General features: G+C 35.7%; 1 protein-coding gene across 1 annotated transcript in view; it reads left to right on the top strand.

Annotated features, from left to right (window-relative positions):
* Positions 1-302: 302 nt before the first annotated feature.
* The window catches only part of LOC117219123 (trehalase), a 167,255-nt gene continuing 150,397 nt past the window's right edge, over positions 303-17,160 (top strand). Inside the window, exon 1 of the mRNA XM_033468033.2 lies at positions 303-768. The gene's annotated coding sequence lies outside the window, so the exon portion shown is untranslated. The remainder of the gene's footprint in view (positions 769-17,160) is intronic.

Raw genomic sequence — 17,160 nt, 5'->3', positions numbered from 1 at the left:
ATTGATAAATTGTAGATTTTTGTTAGAATGACAGAATAAATAATTGTTTAAATTGTTTAAAACTCTTTATACAGAATGTAAAATTGTAAGTATCTATTTCTTATGTCTGCTTACTGTCTTTTAGACCTGTTACACAATGGTAAATATAAAGTGAAAAATTATACCTGCCATAAACCGGCAGTACGTGTTTAACAATGATTACGAGGTCAGTATGCTACGCAAATGAAAAAGTCGCAGGCCTTGTGGATTCAGTAAGTAGCCAGCGTTCAAATGACTTTCGACAGTCGAAGTGCGAGGATGTTACAGTAGGATAAGAAAATGTAGTTGTCTTGTGAATTCAACTTTGTTTATTATATGGATAAGTGAAAGCGATAGCAACAGCGATAGTGATCGATACTGACAGTGATAGTCGTGTATAGTGATAGAATTTGTGTAATCAAAATTTGATTTCTAAATCTTTTTGTGGAACATTAGCTGGATTTTGAAGAGAGTGCATCAAAAAGTGAGTGCAAATTTCTGCATTACAATTAAATCACGTCATGGATCAATCAAATGTTACTCATTACAGCACTAAAGCAATTACAAAGTGAGGTGTGTTTTAAGAAAAAAGAAATGAAAACTGCAACTCTAAAAATATTAATTGATCTCATCTTTCGTTGACATACGAAAGAAATCTTTTCGTACATTTATAGTGATTCGTGATCAACGACATTTATTAAAGTAGCAAGTTCGTTGAACCAAATGAAATTCTGATTACTTTCTTTGCATGTAAGTTATTCTTTAATATCTTGAATTTATGCGTACAATAATAATAATAGCACACAGGATTGAGTAACGATTTGTCAAAATTAAAAATTTGGTAATTTAATTTATAGTAGAAGGCTGACAAATTTATTGAATTAAATTGATTGTTATTAATTATTACTATTACATATACAATCTCGATTATTAGGAATCGGAAAGGAATCTATTATTATGATTATTAGGAATCTAAATTGAATTCATAGCAAAATTATAATTTTTAATATTTTTATTGAAATATAGAATATATGTAGATAGAAATTAAATTTATAACCAATTGTATATGTCCTATTCCGTATTAACATTTATTGTTTGTACCAAGTAATCGCAAAAATTTGATGTTAAAATTTAAAGCAAAGCTTTAAGAAAACCACAAATCTTAGTATACATGTTAATAAAATTACTCGATAGAATCAGAAGCAAGGAATATTAAGAGAAAAAAAATGTAGCATGGAATAGTACTAGAAGTGTCGATGTTTGAACAGCGAAGTCCGCGTAGGCGAGAAAAGTGCAAGAATGGCATCCGCGCAACCCGAAGGGACGCGCCATTTCGCATGCACCGGTAATTGCAAGCTGTAAAAGGAACGGCCATAAAGCCTTATGTATCAAAGGTGAAGTTTAATATCTACCGCAACTCCTTGTAGTAAAGAACTTTCAGTAAAATAGGAGAGACGCGCGCGAAATATTCATAATAAAGTTCTATTAGCCCATAAAACTTACTGAAATATATTAACAGATACGGCCGCGCCTTACAGTCATTGTTTTCCGACAGGAATTAATTAAAACAGTTCATATTCCGAAATTTCCGCAAGCTACTGCAATCTTGCACCGCGAATGCAAATGTACGATATTGCATCGTTGTGCGCTCGCAGCCTCGAAATGCAACTCGCGCGCATCCATCACGACACTTTGAGCCTTGTCCATACAAAATATTTCGCGACGACGACGCTCCCGTGCAGTATTTCTTTGCGCAGTAAACACAATATTTTCTATAAAATTTGTTCGACTTATCCTACACGATCGGAAAGCTCGTATTTATTGGCTTTCTCTCGCGCGAGATATCTGCTCGGCTTATCGAATTAAAAATCGACATCGCTGGAAACAAAAGCGTAAGAGAATTTTCTCGAAGTCTTGTGTATCATATAAGAAATATGCAAGTTTTTATAGATTATTTAATAGTTTTAGTTTTGATATTTAACTTGCAATAGGGTAAGAAAATGATTCAAGAATTATTACAGCACAAAAGTAGTGCATCAGTTTTTTGGCCACCTAAAAAATTTTACATTATTATTATTATTATATTATATTATATTATATTATATTATATTATATTATATTATATTATATTATATTATATATTATTATATTTATATTATTATTTAGTATTTTATTCATTTATAGGAAATAGATAGATGAAATATAAAATAGTGAAAAGATTTTAAAAGATACTACGAATGTCGATTTATTAATTTCAACTCATCAAAATGATTTAAGAAAGAAAAAAGAAGTTGCTCTTGACTCATATATCCTACAATTCATGCAGACATTTTTTATTTTGCATAAAGATCCGACTATATAAGGAATACTACTAATATAGACTTATTACTAGATAAGGAATAATATAAATGATCAAACTGCAGCATAATTTCTAAAAAACTGCGCTTTCCAATACTTTACTTTCTGGCATCTAAAAAATAAACAATTTTCACGGATTCAGAACAAATCTGAGATTATATTTAGAATGTCATAGCATTCATATTCTTATAAACTGTATTGCACTCGCATTGACGGTAACAGAGTTGTAAATTACGTAAATTCATTTCATCTGTCTTGTATTGCGACAAATTTGATATTCTCGAAAAAAATTTTTTTTTTCTATCGGTAAAGAGACATTCATTTTCACGTTTCCCGTGCAATCTGAATGATGAAGCCCGGTGAATTGAATCGGTTAAAGCGTTAGATCGTGCAGGAACCTCTTCAACGGAGCCAATCAAGGGCCGAATGAAATCAGCCGAACGACGGAGCAGGCTGTCGCGATTCATGAAGTCGTGGTATTCGTGCGGAACGATCCTTAACAAGGTCCGATGGCGGATAACGCGTTACCGTAACACATTTTGTATCTTTCGTGCGATTTTCGGGCTGGTCGGAAGCGACGTATAAAGCAAATTTCAAGGCTATCCGTGTCCCTTCCGTCCAGTGACTAATGGCACGTTAGAGTGCCATAGAATATTTCGAACATGCCAGACGGCTGTGACATAAATTATGCCCCTCTGACCTGTAGTTGAAACTCGCGCTAGGGAATTATCTTCGACGTGAATTAAGGACACGATGGCACTCGACGGTTTAGTATAAGATAATCCCGTTGAAACCGTACGTTTCGTCTTGCGCCCATCAAAAACTGCAACGTAGTTTCGAAACTTAGGTTTTGCTGTCTTACCTTCCTATCAATCGGAGAATCAGTACGCTTAGCAAGGATGAAAATCCTTGCTGGCGATTCCGCTTTTATTGAAGCTGATTTCTGCATTTTATCAGTTGCTGCAATGAAATTAGAGACGAACGCATTATCGTCAATTGATTCGATTAACGTAGTTTCAAGTTTGGTTAATAAGCCAGATCGAGTTCCCCGTACCATTTGTAAAGGAAAAGTTAAACAAAAATGTAAATGTGTCCTAAAAAGAAATCCTGGATTTGGAATGCTATCAGCTTAGTAACAACCTAAGTGGTGACACTACTAAAACTCTAGATTACATTATTATTACTATTTACATTATATTTATTGTAAAAAGTATACGTATGCTTCTATCACATTAAATTAATTTTATCTGATGAAAGGCATGAATTGACAGACCAGAATATAAAAAAAACTAATCGTAGAACATTGTTATGCAAATGGTAGTAGTGGCTGTAGCAAGTAGTAGTGAATAATGCGGATAATAAAATGATTTGTATATAGTTTTCATAGTTTATGCGTCAATATTTCACGTTCCCGAATATATTCCACAATATTTATTATTATTTTTATTTATTATTAATATTATTATTTCCATATTTTGCACAAAGAGCCCGCAGTCTGATGATCACTGTTCATTCAAATGATATTGTTCTTGTTCTTATTTTACATATCTGTAACAGCCCCGGTGATAAATGGTCAATTGCGAAAGAGGCCTTTAATACCGTTTCGTCTTACACGATCTTAAACAGAAGTTTAAACAACAAAAAACGCTATAATCGGAAAATGAAGTTGCCGTGCTCCCGAAGCTTGTAACAGCAGTTTGTTAAAAAGTTTGTATTCATTAATTCTCCTTTTAATGTTATTCGCTCGCAGCGAACTTTTCTCGGATTACTGCCGCGGAACATTTTATAATTTCTTTTGCTCGCATTTTGCATTCCTAAGATCCGAGCAACTTGAAATTGCAAATAGTTCCCTTGCCGTACACGATTCATAAATTGGAATATTCAACGGAGGTATTGGCCTAAACCGGTTCATTGAAATAACTAGAAAAAACATTGCAAATATCGACGATATCTCCAGGACGTCGTTGCGCCAACTAGATCTCTTAATCTACCGAAACCCTTGACACAGCAATCGACATTTGCCTTAATCCCGCCCACCGAATTCACCTGCGAGGACGTAACTTCCAATCCAAATGAAATTCAAATCTACTTACAACTTCCCGCCATTATCGTTTCAAAACTAATTTAGCAGCCGACGAGCTTCCCTCTCTAGTGCGTCTTCCAGACTAAACAGACCTGGCGGGGAAGTAATGAGGAATAATCCTGTGGGAAAGAAACTTGGCGACAGAGGAGCGATCCTTGCCAATATTTTCGTGATTAGTCTCGAACGAGCTAATCCCCGATCGAAAAAGTAACTTCGTCGAAAACTAATCGAACTTATCATTAACGTTTCACCGTCGTTCGGCGACTCTGACTCGCGACGATGATGTCTGATAATTTTCTATTAAGCATGAATGTTGCCCAGTTCCTTGAACTCGAAATCAAATTTTAACGATAAATATTTTTTCGTTCGCTTCGAAGAATTTGTTACAATCGAAACAGCTCTACTCACTGTATCGACAGGGTTTTGCGGAAAGCAAATTGCTGTAAAGATTTCTTCAAATATGAAATCTTTTTCTTGTGCATTATTTCAAGATGCTTTTCGTCATTTATTGAATACTGTTTCATTACGTCCTTCAAATAATTGGTTATTTAAAATAGCTGTTGTTTCACATGGATCGAGTGGAAAGTGTTGATTTCACATTTATAAGCCTTTGCACTTGAGTGGCAAAATAAAACTAATTTTAATCGTCTAAAAATAATTTTATTAATCAAATTTGTTCATATTTGACGAGCTGTTGAAAGCGTAACTGTTGCATAGGTTGCAATATTCAATTTCATACGCATAAAATGCACTGGGTCATATAAAATGGAAAAACTATTTTAAATTTTGCGTGAATTCGGCTTCGAGTGCAAAGGGTTAAATATATTTCGAATAGTAATTCCGCATTTCTATATCGAATAAAATTTGCCTAGGTCCGTTTTTCGGCCGGATAGACCCAATTTACGTACAAGTGTTAAAGCAGAACGCACGTTGCGTGTAAATCCTAGACGATTCCCTAGATTACTCTTGCAACTTTAATGAAATCACAAAAATTCTGGGACTGTCGGATCTCTAGGATCTGCGGGATCTTCGTAGATCGGTGCCCCAGGCTAGGCTGCAGCTTCAGCTCTCGGTCTCTCGGCAGATATGAAGCAGGTGGATATCTCGTTTCGTCGAATGATACCAGGCAGAGGCGGGTATTATACCAGCCTGCGACCATAACCTTTCACTGCGGCGCTCTACTCTTAAGCGTTTCACTCGCTTTTTTACAATCCGCGTTTCTTCATCTCCCCGGCGCAAAACGGCCAGCTCATATACAGTGTGTCCGCGCTTAAGTGTAAATGGACCGTTATCTCTCGAACTATCGTAGCCGCGGAAAAAAATTTGTGCACAGAAGTCCCACGGCGTTCGACTGCATATTGTTTCATATCGGAGAATCTTTTTTGTATATTTTGTTGGCTTTCGGAACGTCGCGTGTCTCGTTCCGTTCACGTTTATTTTGGCCAGGTATGATTCGAGAGGAGCTTAGAAAATTTAATGTGTATTTATTACTATTATTAATTAAATTATTTAATTATTTAATTATTATTAATTAAATTTTGTGTATTTGTTACTTGCGAGATGTTTTTCGAACTTTGAGAACCCTTCTTGAGAGTTTAAAAAATTGTATTACATGGTTTTGGAAGTCTTGAAATAATATCCAGCAAAAGAATTTATTTATTAATGTTCAACAATTGCTGGTTTCGTGGAGCGTTACGTTTGAACTTCAGTCTTTGACAGTGCTTTTTAAAACAGTTTATTAACAGTGTCATTTATTCAAAGGAACAACGATTATCTGTTTGTCATTATTTGTACTTACGTTGTTTACAGAGAAACTCGAATCAATAGCCTGCGGACCATTAAACAAAACGCAACTTGTCAAACAAGTTCAATGAAAATGTCTTTCTCATTTTGATAATCGTAAATATTTAAAAATAATGTAACAACATCCTTATATTTTTCCAACGTTCTTAACCTATTAATTGCCAAAATTTTTTTTAAATTTTTGACGGGGGAAAAGTTGTACATATGCACAAAAAGTTGCGTAACAATATATTTATATTCAAATTATGTTTTATTGTTAGAATATTTTATATTTTTAAAAAGGACAGTATATTATTTAATTATAATATAAAAACCGATCCAAAAATATCATGCTTCAAATATGATAATTTTGTTGTGATCAACTTACAGATGAGATTTCCAAATTTGTTCACCTGTTGAAAAGAAACGGTTAATGGGTTACAGTTTTGTGTTTCACCTAGTCATTTTTGTCATAAATACTTAAAATCCGCAGCCTGAAAATGAACTATTAGAGTGATGTTACAATTTGTTTCCAAACGAGGAACAAAAGATACACTCTGCCCACGGAAATATCGAAAACATTTTTATCTCATTCATTTAACTAGCTCTACACCGTATCGAAATTGACCATAAATTATTTTGACAGACGCCATTTGAAAAAATCCAATTCTCGAGCAACTCTAGATTTTGTTGAGCAATTCTACTAGAACATGAACTCCGAAATTCATTCTAAAAATCAGAACGAAACCCAACAATTTTCGTTGTCGCGCAGTGGACAATTGTCTCTGGTAAAGATCGAGAAAAATGAAGAAGTTCTTGGGAAGTGTGCTTAAGCCACTCCGCATACCGGAAGCGCATTTGCTAAAGAGTCCCAGTAAATGCCGGACTCGATGCTCTCGTTCGAATCAAGTTTTACTTAGCTATGAAGCATCGTGGCAGCTGAGGCTTTATCTGCCGACAAGCAGTTCCCCTTGAATCACCGGCACGGTGCTCTTTGACCCGTTTTTCTCGCCGAAGGATGCGACGTTACCGTGAAATTGTCTTCCTTCCATGGCGCTGGCTGCCGTGGCGAAGGATTCCTGTCGAGTCGCCGTCGTTTCGGATTGGAAAATAAATTTCAACCGCGGCGCGTGTTCATTCTTCGGGAAAAAACCGTCGCTGCAATTGGTACCGATGCAACGCCGTCGTCTTCCTCTGTCGAGGGCAAGCAGAAACGGCGGGGCTAACGGCTAAATGGTACGGTAAGTTTTCGGTTCGAAGAACCTTCGTTCTCAGAGTCGGGCAAATTTTATTGCAATAACGAATCAAATTTTATTCGCAAAATTTATTGGGTATGTTATCCGGACGAATTTTTAGTCGAATTTTATTCGAAGAATTTATTCGAAGGATGTACTCAAAATGTTGTTTTAACTTTTTGATTTGCACATTTATTCGGATCCAATGTTATAAACAATCCAACGTTACGAACATTCTAGTTATTAAAGCACAAACATGGTATTTAATAAAACACGAGCAGCGTATTTGTTTGAATACGATTTATATTTATTAAATGCAACATAAATGTTCCTTTTTGACAGAATGAAGTAAAATAAAAAAGCATGTGTAAACAATCACGAGGAACATAAAATGATAAAAATGGTCAAGCGTTAAATATTACGACAAATAATACCGATACACTTGTGACATACGAGATTCTTCATACGACACGTAAAACAATATTTTTAGGATCAATCATTGCAGGTGCATGGGAACTACAAGCACTTTTTATCTTTTTGCTTACTATTTGTACACCTGGGTCTATGTCACTGTTAGCATTTCCTGTAAAACACGCACATAGAGATTTAATATATCATATATCAACTATTGTTTGTTGACAAGCTTCACATACTGTTCGTTTACAGATACTCGTGGAATGATTTTACATGTGTCTGTCAGATTGATCGCAAACTCGTCAGGATTAATTTATTTAATTGATCTTTATATTTGACATCGCTTCACCCGAAATGCACATTTTTGTTTGCAATATGCAGATGCTGTTTACGTTCGTGTCAAACTAAACCGATTTGGATGCCATTTTCGTTCAATTACAATGCTTAATTTAACTCAATTTAATACTGGCGCGTCTTAATAATTATGTGAAATGTTTATGCTATTCGTGGTTCAGGATAGAGTATGTCTAGAACAAGTATAAATATGTTTCATGAGAATACAAATATTTAAAAAATTCTAAGGATACAATTGACTCATTCTTAAATTATCTGAACTTAAATATTTTATAAATATCTCTATCTAAATATTTTTTAAACATTTGTTAAAGCTTTTTTAATTCTGTTTCTCCATAATCTTCATATGAAAGTTACATGTGGAATCAAATCAGTGAAATATTTCCTCTGAAAAAAGTCTCCATTAAAAAAGTCACATCATTTAATACTTGGAAATAGAATATTAGTTTATTATGCATTTATGCGGCGAGAAAATACTTCGAGAAATGCAGCGGTGCAGTTCCCTTTGCGGTACATTATTTGCGATCAAGAAGTGATCGCAAGAAAACTGTGTAGACAGGAGGGAACTTCGGCTCGCAGTGCAGCAGTAGTATAAACATATATTAGCTCCGACTTCCCTTGCGTTGCAGTACGTGACGAGCGTCGAGTACTTTCTAGAAAAACACTATGTCGCCGCACTCGTCTAGCACCGTTTGCTGCCGGAGATAATAAAGCAATCAATAAACTCTTTCCCCACGGAACAGGGAAAACTGTCTCGCAAAATTTCCCATTTCGATATCGTTCAAAATAAACGAGATCAAAAAAAGGAATGGATCCGAGGCAACGACGCGGCGTTGATTAGAATTACAAAGTTCAATGTAAATTAACTGACGGTTAGGAAACACTGGTGTACCAGAGTAGCCTTTTTTGCGGCAGCTTTGTTGCGAACCAGCACGCCGTGATAACTTTCCCAATACTTCGCGCCATTAATTGGCGCATTATTTATCAGAAAATACCAGCCGCGCAAGGCCGCGCTGCAATTCATCTTTCCGGACATGCAGATAACACCGCATTCGAAAGCAGAATTTTGATATTCGTAGTTAATTCGTATTTGCATATCGTATATGCTACACTGTGCGTAGCATTTTACAATAATTATATTTTCTGCCGAGAAACTAGGACGAAAGTTGTTTATCCTATTAACAGATTTACGGGGATCCGAATGAAATACAAAGCTCGTTAAACTTCGTGCTAAATATTTTATTGCACCGCGTTGCACGCGATTGTGATGCAAATATGCAGCGGCTGTCAAATTAATTTATGCCAGCTAGTGAATATTTGACAGGATATAACCCTTAAAACTCTGATTCCTGTTAGTCAATAAACTAACGAAACTGACGTGACAAAAAGTTCATTTCATTTCGTGCGTAAAATTCTAAATTCTTTGGCAAATTGTGGCCGAAGTAATCTCTGTTAACTAGCGAACGATTGACACGAAGTCAATTAAAAAAAATTCGGCGATCCCTGTTAGTCGATAACCTGTGAAAATAACGAGACAGAAAGTTCATTTCATTTCGTACGGAAAATTCGAAATTCTCTAGTAAATCGTTGCGAAAGTAATCTCTGCCAACTAGCGAACGATTGGCGCAAAATAATTTGGAAATTTCGGCGATTCTTGTTAGTCAATAACTCGTAAAAATAACGTAACAGAAAATTCATTAAATTTTGTACGTAAAATTCGAAATTCTTTGATAAATTCTTGCCAAAGTAATCTGTCCAGTCTATGATCGACACGAAATAATTGATGAAACTCAGTGATTCCCGTTAGTCGATAAACTGTAAAATCAGTGACACACGAACAATGAAAAAAATGTCGAATATAAAGTCGAAAGTTCTCTGATGAAATGCTGTCAAAATGATGGCAAAATAATTGGTAAAATATCTCCAAAAAATCGATGGGTAGTTAACGAACTACGAGAATATTGATGCGAGAAGTAAAAAAAATTCGTACGCCAGGCTTTTCATTTCGAGATGCATAGAACAGTTCCAAATTGCCTTCGCATGTTCGCACATGGTTTCCGGTGTACGTTGGTGAAAACTTTCCGAAAACATGACTGACATTTTGCCCCCCGGCCATAGTTATGTGTAATGGGAGCGTATAAGCAACTTTCCAGGTTTACGCGTTAGCCGGGCAGAAACCTAATTTTCACGGGTTCATTCGGTACGCGCTTAAATCCTGCTGCGCGCCCAGTACGCTGCCACTTAAGTGGAGAATTACGAAAATCGTCGAGCGGGATTACCGCGCGGAAGCCTCAAAATGTACTTCTAAATAATATCGTTAATATGCGAGAAGTTCGCGAAGGGTTCGGCGAGATTTCTAATTTCACAACGTTGTGTATGTTGCGCCGCAACCGCGTCGATTCAATCCCGTGATGTTCCACAGCTTTGCAAACTTTCGACTGGAGATCAAAACCGTGCAATCAATTATTCGCAGTTAAACGACCAGAGAACGTCGAATAATAGAATTTCCCATTAATTAACGCTTTACTTACCGAAAGACGATTAAGACTAAACCTGTCGTACATTGAAAGTGTGGCTGGCTAAAATTGTATTTTAAATGGCAAATAATAAATATATATAGTTCATCTTAGACCAAGCATGCATTTTTGAAAATAAAAGATTTTATTGATTCGAGAGGACGTACTATTAAAAATAAAATACTTCGTTCGTTCGATAGAATCCATTTTTACGAATAAAATATTTCATTCGTTCGAGAGAGAATGTATTTTTACAAATAATATGTTTTATTCGTTGTAAAACGTTTTTATGGTAATATTTCAAATAACGTTTTATTTGAAAAGCACCGAAAACATTGGTGCACAGTCCGGAATATTTTATTCATTTCATTTATCATCGTCAAAGGAAATATTTTTATTATACCAAATTCTTTTGTATCCAACGTTTTTCCTGAAAATGTCGTCGAGATGTTTAGATTGAAACTTTTCGAATGAACACCCTGTACACACAATAGACGACGATAATATGAACACATAAAAGACGATGCTGTCACTTTTGAGCTGATACACATGCCGACGGAGTTTCCAGCAAACTGTGGTGTATGTAATCCAATAAGAATCGATGCGCACGTTCTCTGTGCACCTATAATTTACCGTGTCTGAAAAATTCCATGCACATCGCGCTTATAATGGAACGTAGAGCAACTAGGTGTTTTCATAGCGACTCCGAGCGTACCTTATCCGCGAAACGGGGTATCCGCGTTAAACAGAAGTAAACAGGCGAGTACATAACGGCGTAAATAAAATAGTGGCTGGAAAGGAGACGACAAGATGAACCGGCTGGCAAACCTGGCGGTAAGATAGTTATTGATTGCAGCGCCGGTGTACGAGAAAACCGAGGCATCGCGAAGTTCGTATTAAACAAATTCGAAAATACGAGGATGCGCCCGAAAGGGGGCAAAAACGGAGCAACGGACGGACGACGCAGCAGGGAGGAGGACGAAGTAGACAAAAGAAATTCGTCCGCGCGAGAATCCAACTGTTTAAACGTACACATTTCGAGTGGTATTAATTCCGGCTGGTATCCGTTCGTAGATATTAAAAGGTAATATTTACCATCGCCGACGCCGGCAATTTATCGCCTCGTAAATAACGCGCCGAAAGATTGGGAAAAGCGGTTGCTGTTCGATTTATTAGCCATCTAAGTTAATCCATCCGAGTTAACTTATTGTCGTCGAATTATGGAAATCTTCCGTCGAGGAAATGCTTTCGAAGAATTAGTTTTTCGAGAATGTAGCCTATTAAATTGTGAACATGTTACATTGTTCAATTGAAATTTACAGAAATTGATGTCGAGCAAGAATTTCTTTTTGCTGCAACGGATGTCGAGCGTTCCTAATCTTGTCATTTTGTACTTCAATGTTTCCTCACTTTTTTATAGGTAAAGTACACCTTGAAAGAGGATAATTTTTTTTTGTTTATCCGAAAAGAGAACAACTAATTTTTGTATTAATTTTTGGAGGGTTTTTTACGCGCAGACAATGGCGGCCAAGCGGTTTCTCATCCGCTGGAAAATCTGTTTCGTTTGTAAGCAATTTAGTTCGATGAATATTTAATGGCCACGCCGTCGGCCATTGTTACTCGTTAACTGACGAGGAGAACCGCGCTGCCTATTCCGCCGCGCAGTACATTCTCAGTTGTTGCTGTGTCAATATCATTGTTACGTGTCATATTTTGCAGGCAGAGGATTATTTAGATTCGAGGGGATAGGAATGTCTGATACAATGATATCGTTTCCAAGGCGATCGTTGGTTGCTTCTCCTCGAAATCGTTCAACGAATTCGATATTCGATACAGCCGGCATGTTAGGATTCCATGAAATTTACACTTCCATCGTAAGGGACGTATGAAATCCACTTTAAAGTCTGATACCGCAACTACAACATGCTGGATGTGTAACATGCGAAATAACATCGTGGAAACTGTCGCGTTGTATTAGCATATTTATTGTACGATTGCCTCAATAATGCACTTTGTGGAACCAAAGTTATAATTTTGGTTCGCTGCGCATTGTAGAAGTTGTTTACACGATGCTAAACGCAGTAATGCACTTTTTTGAATAAAAAATATAGTTTTAATTCGCAGTACGGTAATTTCTGCCTAATTCGCGTTTAGATCGCGCACAAAAATGGGCAATTTGGGAAGTGGAGATACGATTATTCGAGCCTTGCGGCTCGTTTTTATAGTTACCGATTATCAAGAACTATAAAAACGAGACGCAAGGCTTGAATAATCGCATCTCTCCTTTCCAAATTGCTCATTTTTGTGCGAAATCTGGGTGCGAATTAGGGAGAAATTACTGTGATTTATAGAATTTATTTTCTCGATGCCTAAATGCATCAATGCACTTTTTGGAAACAACGTTATAATTTTAATTCACGGTATTTTATAGAATTTATTTTCTAAATGCTAAATGCAGTAGTGTACTTTTCTAACGAAAGTTATAGTTTTCATTCACGTTATAGAATTTATTTTCTCAATCCAAACTGCAAAGAAAGCCTGGTATATTTTTGTTTACTGAAACAGTGATTTTATAGGTATCCCGTCATATAAAAAAATAATTGTACGATTCGCAAAAAAAAATGGTCCTAATGCACAGTTGTATACTGTATTAGGAGAATTATTTCATGGCTGTAATTTTAGAAAAAATGTATTGATAACTGTGGCCAGAATGCAACATATCGTAGATGCAACGGAAAGTTTACAGACTTCGCAGGTTAGCAAATAAAAATTCAGCGGTTGCGTGATGCAGGAGATCTGCAAATATTGGAACATGAAATTGTAAACATGAAATTGCAGGAAAAGTCTGCCTCGAATTATTTACATTCGTAAACGCAAAACATATTACGTGTTCATATGAGGATTAATTTGTTACAGTTGGATTAACGTTGCGTATTTAGATAGATGGTTTTATAAGATGATATTGAAACATATGCGTGCAAAAATGTTGCAAATTTTATGCGGCCGCTGGTATTTTAATTAAAACGAGAAGCTTCTTTCAGAGTTGTAGAAGTAGAGACCTCAGTTTTTAAAATGCGCAAAGGGAGAATATTTTATGATTTTTTATTACGAAGTTACAGGAGTTCAAATGTAACGCTTTTTCCTGTCAGAGTGCCGCGTTTCTTAAATTTTTCAAAGTAGTGAACTTTATGCCATCATAACATTATATCAATAAAAATGTCTTTTCGTTTGTTAATAATTGGAATAAGTGAAAAATCGTGTGACAACGTCATTAAGTTCTTCTAATGTCTTCGCATTTTTGCATTTGATCGATGCATTTGTGACAAAAATGAACGAGGAAAGTCTTTCCTTTTGTTAATTATCATAATGAATTGAAAATAGTCTGACAATATCATTAAATTCTTCTAATGTCTTCGCATTTTTGCATGTGATCGATGCATTTATGACAAAAATGAACAAGAAAAGTCTTTCCTTTTATTAATAATTATAGTAAATTGAAAACAATATGACAATATCATTAAATTCTCCTAATGTCGTCACAGTTTTGCATTTGATCGATGCATTTGTGACAAAAATGAACAAGAAAAGTCTTTCCTTTTGTTAATTATCATAATAAATTGAAAATAGTCTGACAATATCATTAAATTCTTCTAACGTCTTCGCATTTTTGCATTTGATCGATGCATTCATGACAAAAATGAACAAGAAAAGTCTTTCCTTTTATTAATAATTATAGTAAATTGAAAACAATATGACAATATCATTAAATTCTCCTAATGCCTTCGCACTTTTGCATTTGATCGATGCATTTGTGACAAAAATGAACAAGAAAAGTCTTTCCTTTTGTTAATTATCATAATAAATTGAAAATAGTCTGACAATATCATTAAATTCTTCTAACGTCTTCGCATTTTTGCATTTGATCGATGCATTCATGACAAAAATGAACAAGAAAAGTCTTTCCTTTTATTAATAATTATAGTAAATTGAAAACAATATGACAATATCATTAAATTCTCCTAATGCCTTCGCACTTTTGCATTTGATCGATGCATTTATGACAAAAATGAACAAGAAAAGTCTTTCCTTTTGTTAATTATCATAATAAATTGAAAATAGTCTGACAATATCATTAAATTCTTCTAATGTCTTCGCATTTTTGCATGTGATCGATACATTCATGACAAAAATGAACAAGAAAAGTCTTTCCTTTTATTAATAATTATAGTAAATTGAAAATAATATGACAATATCATTAAATTCTCCTAATGCCTTCGCACTTTTGCATTTGATCGATGCATTTATGACAAAAATGAACAAGAAAAGTCTTTCCTTTTGTTAATTATCATAATAAATTGAAAATAGTCTGACAATATCATTAAATTTTTCTAACGTCTTCGCATTTTTGCATTCGATCGATGCATTTGTGACAAAAATGCACAAGAAATGTCCCTTCCGTTAATAGTTCTAATAAATTCAAAATAACGTGACAATATCTTTCAATCCTTCTGTCTTCCGAGTTTTCTATTCGATCTGTCCATATCCATTACGAGTGCCTAAAATCCGCGATCCATCGACGGCGAATAATCGCAAGAGTATCTTACACCGTACCTCCTCGAGAAGATTATATGAACGACAAAGAGATGGTCCGACAGGGTCCGGATGAACATGAGAAAACAATATCGCGCCCGTTGATTATGGGCAGCACATCAGCCGCTATCCGAAAAACTCGGTGCCATTCGGCGGTAGTCAGCCGCGATACGTGACTGGAATGAGTATCGCCGGATAAATGCCGATTTCTCGCGGCAGCTTTCGATGTGTACGTCCCCGTCGGTTCTCGCGTAGTACTGGAAACGTGCGGTTGTAAATCTCTCAGACGCTTCTCCGGGTACCAGGGGCGAAAGATTTCCACGTGCTCGTCGAGAGAACGTGTTAATTGGCACGGCGCGGCGGAGAAGTTCTTGCTGAAGTTCGCAAAGTTCCGAGCCGAGGGGGCTTCAGGCTCGAGAGAGGGTTGCTTGATCGAAAAATAATGCCATAGCTGCCTCATATAACTTACGGTTAACCGGGAGCAGTTTAATAAATGAAACAAGCACACTCGAGCGCCAACAGGTTCCGATGCTCTGCCTCATCCTGGAAGATTAAAAGTCTGTTCGAGGAAAGCGAGATTGCTCCCGCCACGAGCAACTTCGGCGAACGATCAAGGCGACACAGATTACTTTTAACGAGAGTTACTTTACCTTTGCTGCAAAATCTGACGCACCCTTCGGAAACTGCTGGGCTGCTTTCGCACTCGGTGAAATAAACGCTGCAGAACTGCCTTCGATGGATCTTCCGCTGAGCTCTTCCCTTTTGCGTATCGGCGACGGTCTTCTGCGGTTTTGTTTTCGTCCGGCTTTGTTCTCTTGCGGTTTCGTTTTCATCTGGTTTTGTTCTCTTGCGGTTTTGTACTTTGTGATTTTAACGCGAGAGATAAATGCGAAATTCACTCCGAGGAAATGCTGTGTAAACTTTTTAATACGTATCGGCGCTATAATTATTGTTTAGTTAATTGAATTGATCTAGCAGCAATGACTCTGCAATTAACTGAACGAAATTATCGTATGAGGTAGAAATGAATCGGGAATTTTAACGAGGGAAACGTGTGCGATATTCATCTTCATGAAAGTGCAATGACAATGAGACTGCTTCTTCATTTTATAAAATAGAATAATAAGCTTGATAACAAATAGGCGCACATTAAGCGAGAAAATGAGTCCAGGATTTTTTAATATGAAAAACGAGTACGCAATTCATCTTGGAAAACAACAATAATATATAAAGTAAATAAATGTACGTACGTCGATGTGTATGAAATAAATGTATGAAAAAAATTTCTATATAATTAAAGTATTTAAAATAAATAAATGTAGACATATCTATACATATATATCTATAAAAAATACATGTATTAAAAAATGTATACATAATAAAGGTATTTATTTTATGCTACCTTATCCTGTTGTGTATAATAAATATATCGTATATATAATATACGATAATATAATACGATATAATATAATATCGTATATATAATGTATAATATAAATATATCGTATATATAATATATCGTAGATATATCTTCATATATAATGTAAATACTACAGAATTTATTGAGTCTGAGCGTGAAATATGAAAATATTGAAAACTGCACTGGAGATTTTTAATCGAAGTACGATTGAAAAATTCACCCTGAATAGATGCAATAATAAACTTCGATTTCGTCGAATGTAAGGGAACATGTTCGATGCTGTGCAATTCAATAATGGAAATGAGATAGAGGATTAAAGTAAAGCTGTCAAAGAGATCAATCCTGGCACGAAGCAGTTGGATCAAAGGAAAAATTATTGGATAAATAAAC

The sequence above is a fragment of the Megalopta genalis genome, chromosome 11 (genome assembly GCF_051020955.1).
Source record: "Megalopta genalis isolate 19385.01 chromosome 11, iyMegGena1_principal, whole genome shotgun sequence".
In the NCBI taxonomy this organism is placed as follows: domain Eukaryota; kingdom Metazoa; phylum Arthropoda; class Insecta; order Hymenoptera; family Halictidae; genus Megalopta; species Megalopta genalis.
This window is presented reverse-complemented; position numbering and strand designations above follow the sequence as displayed.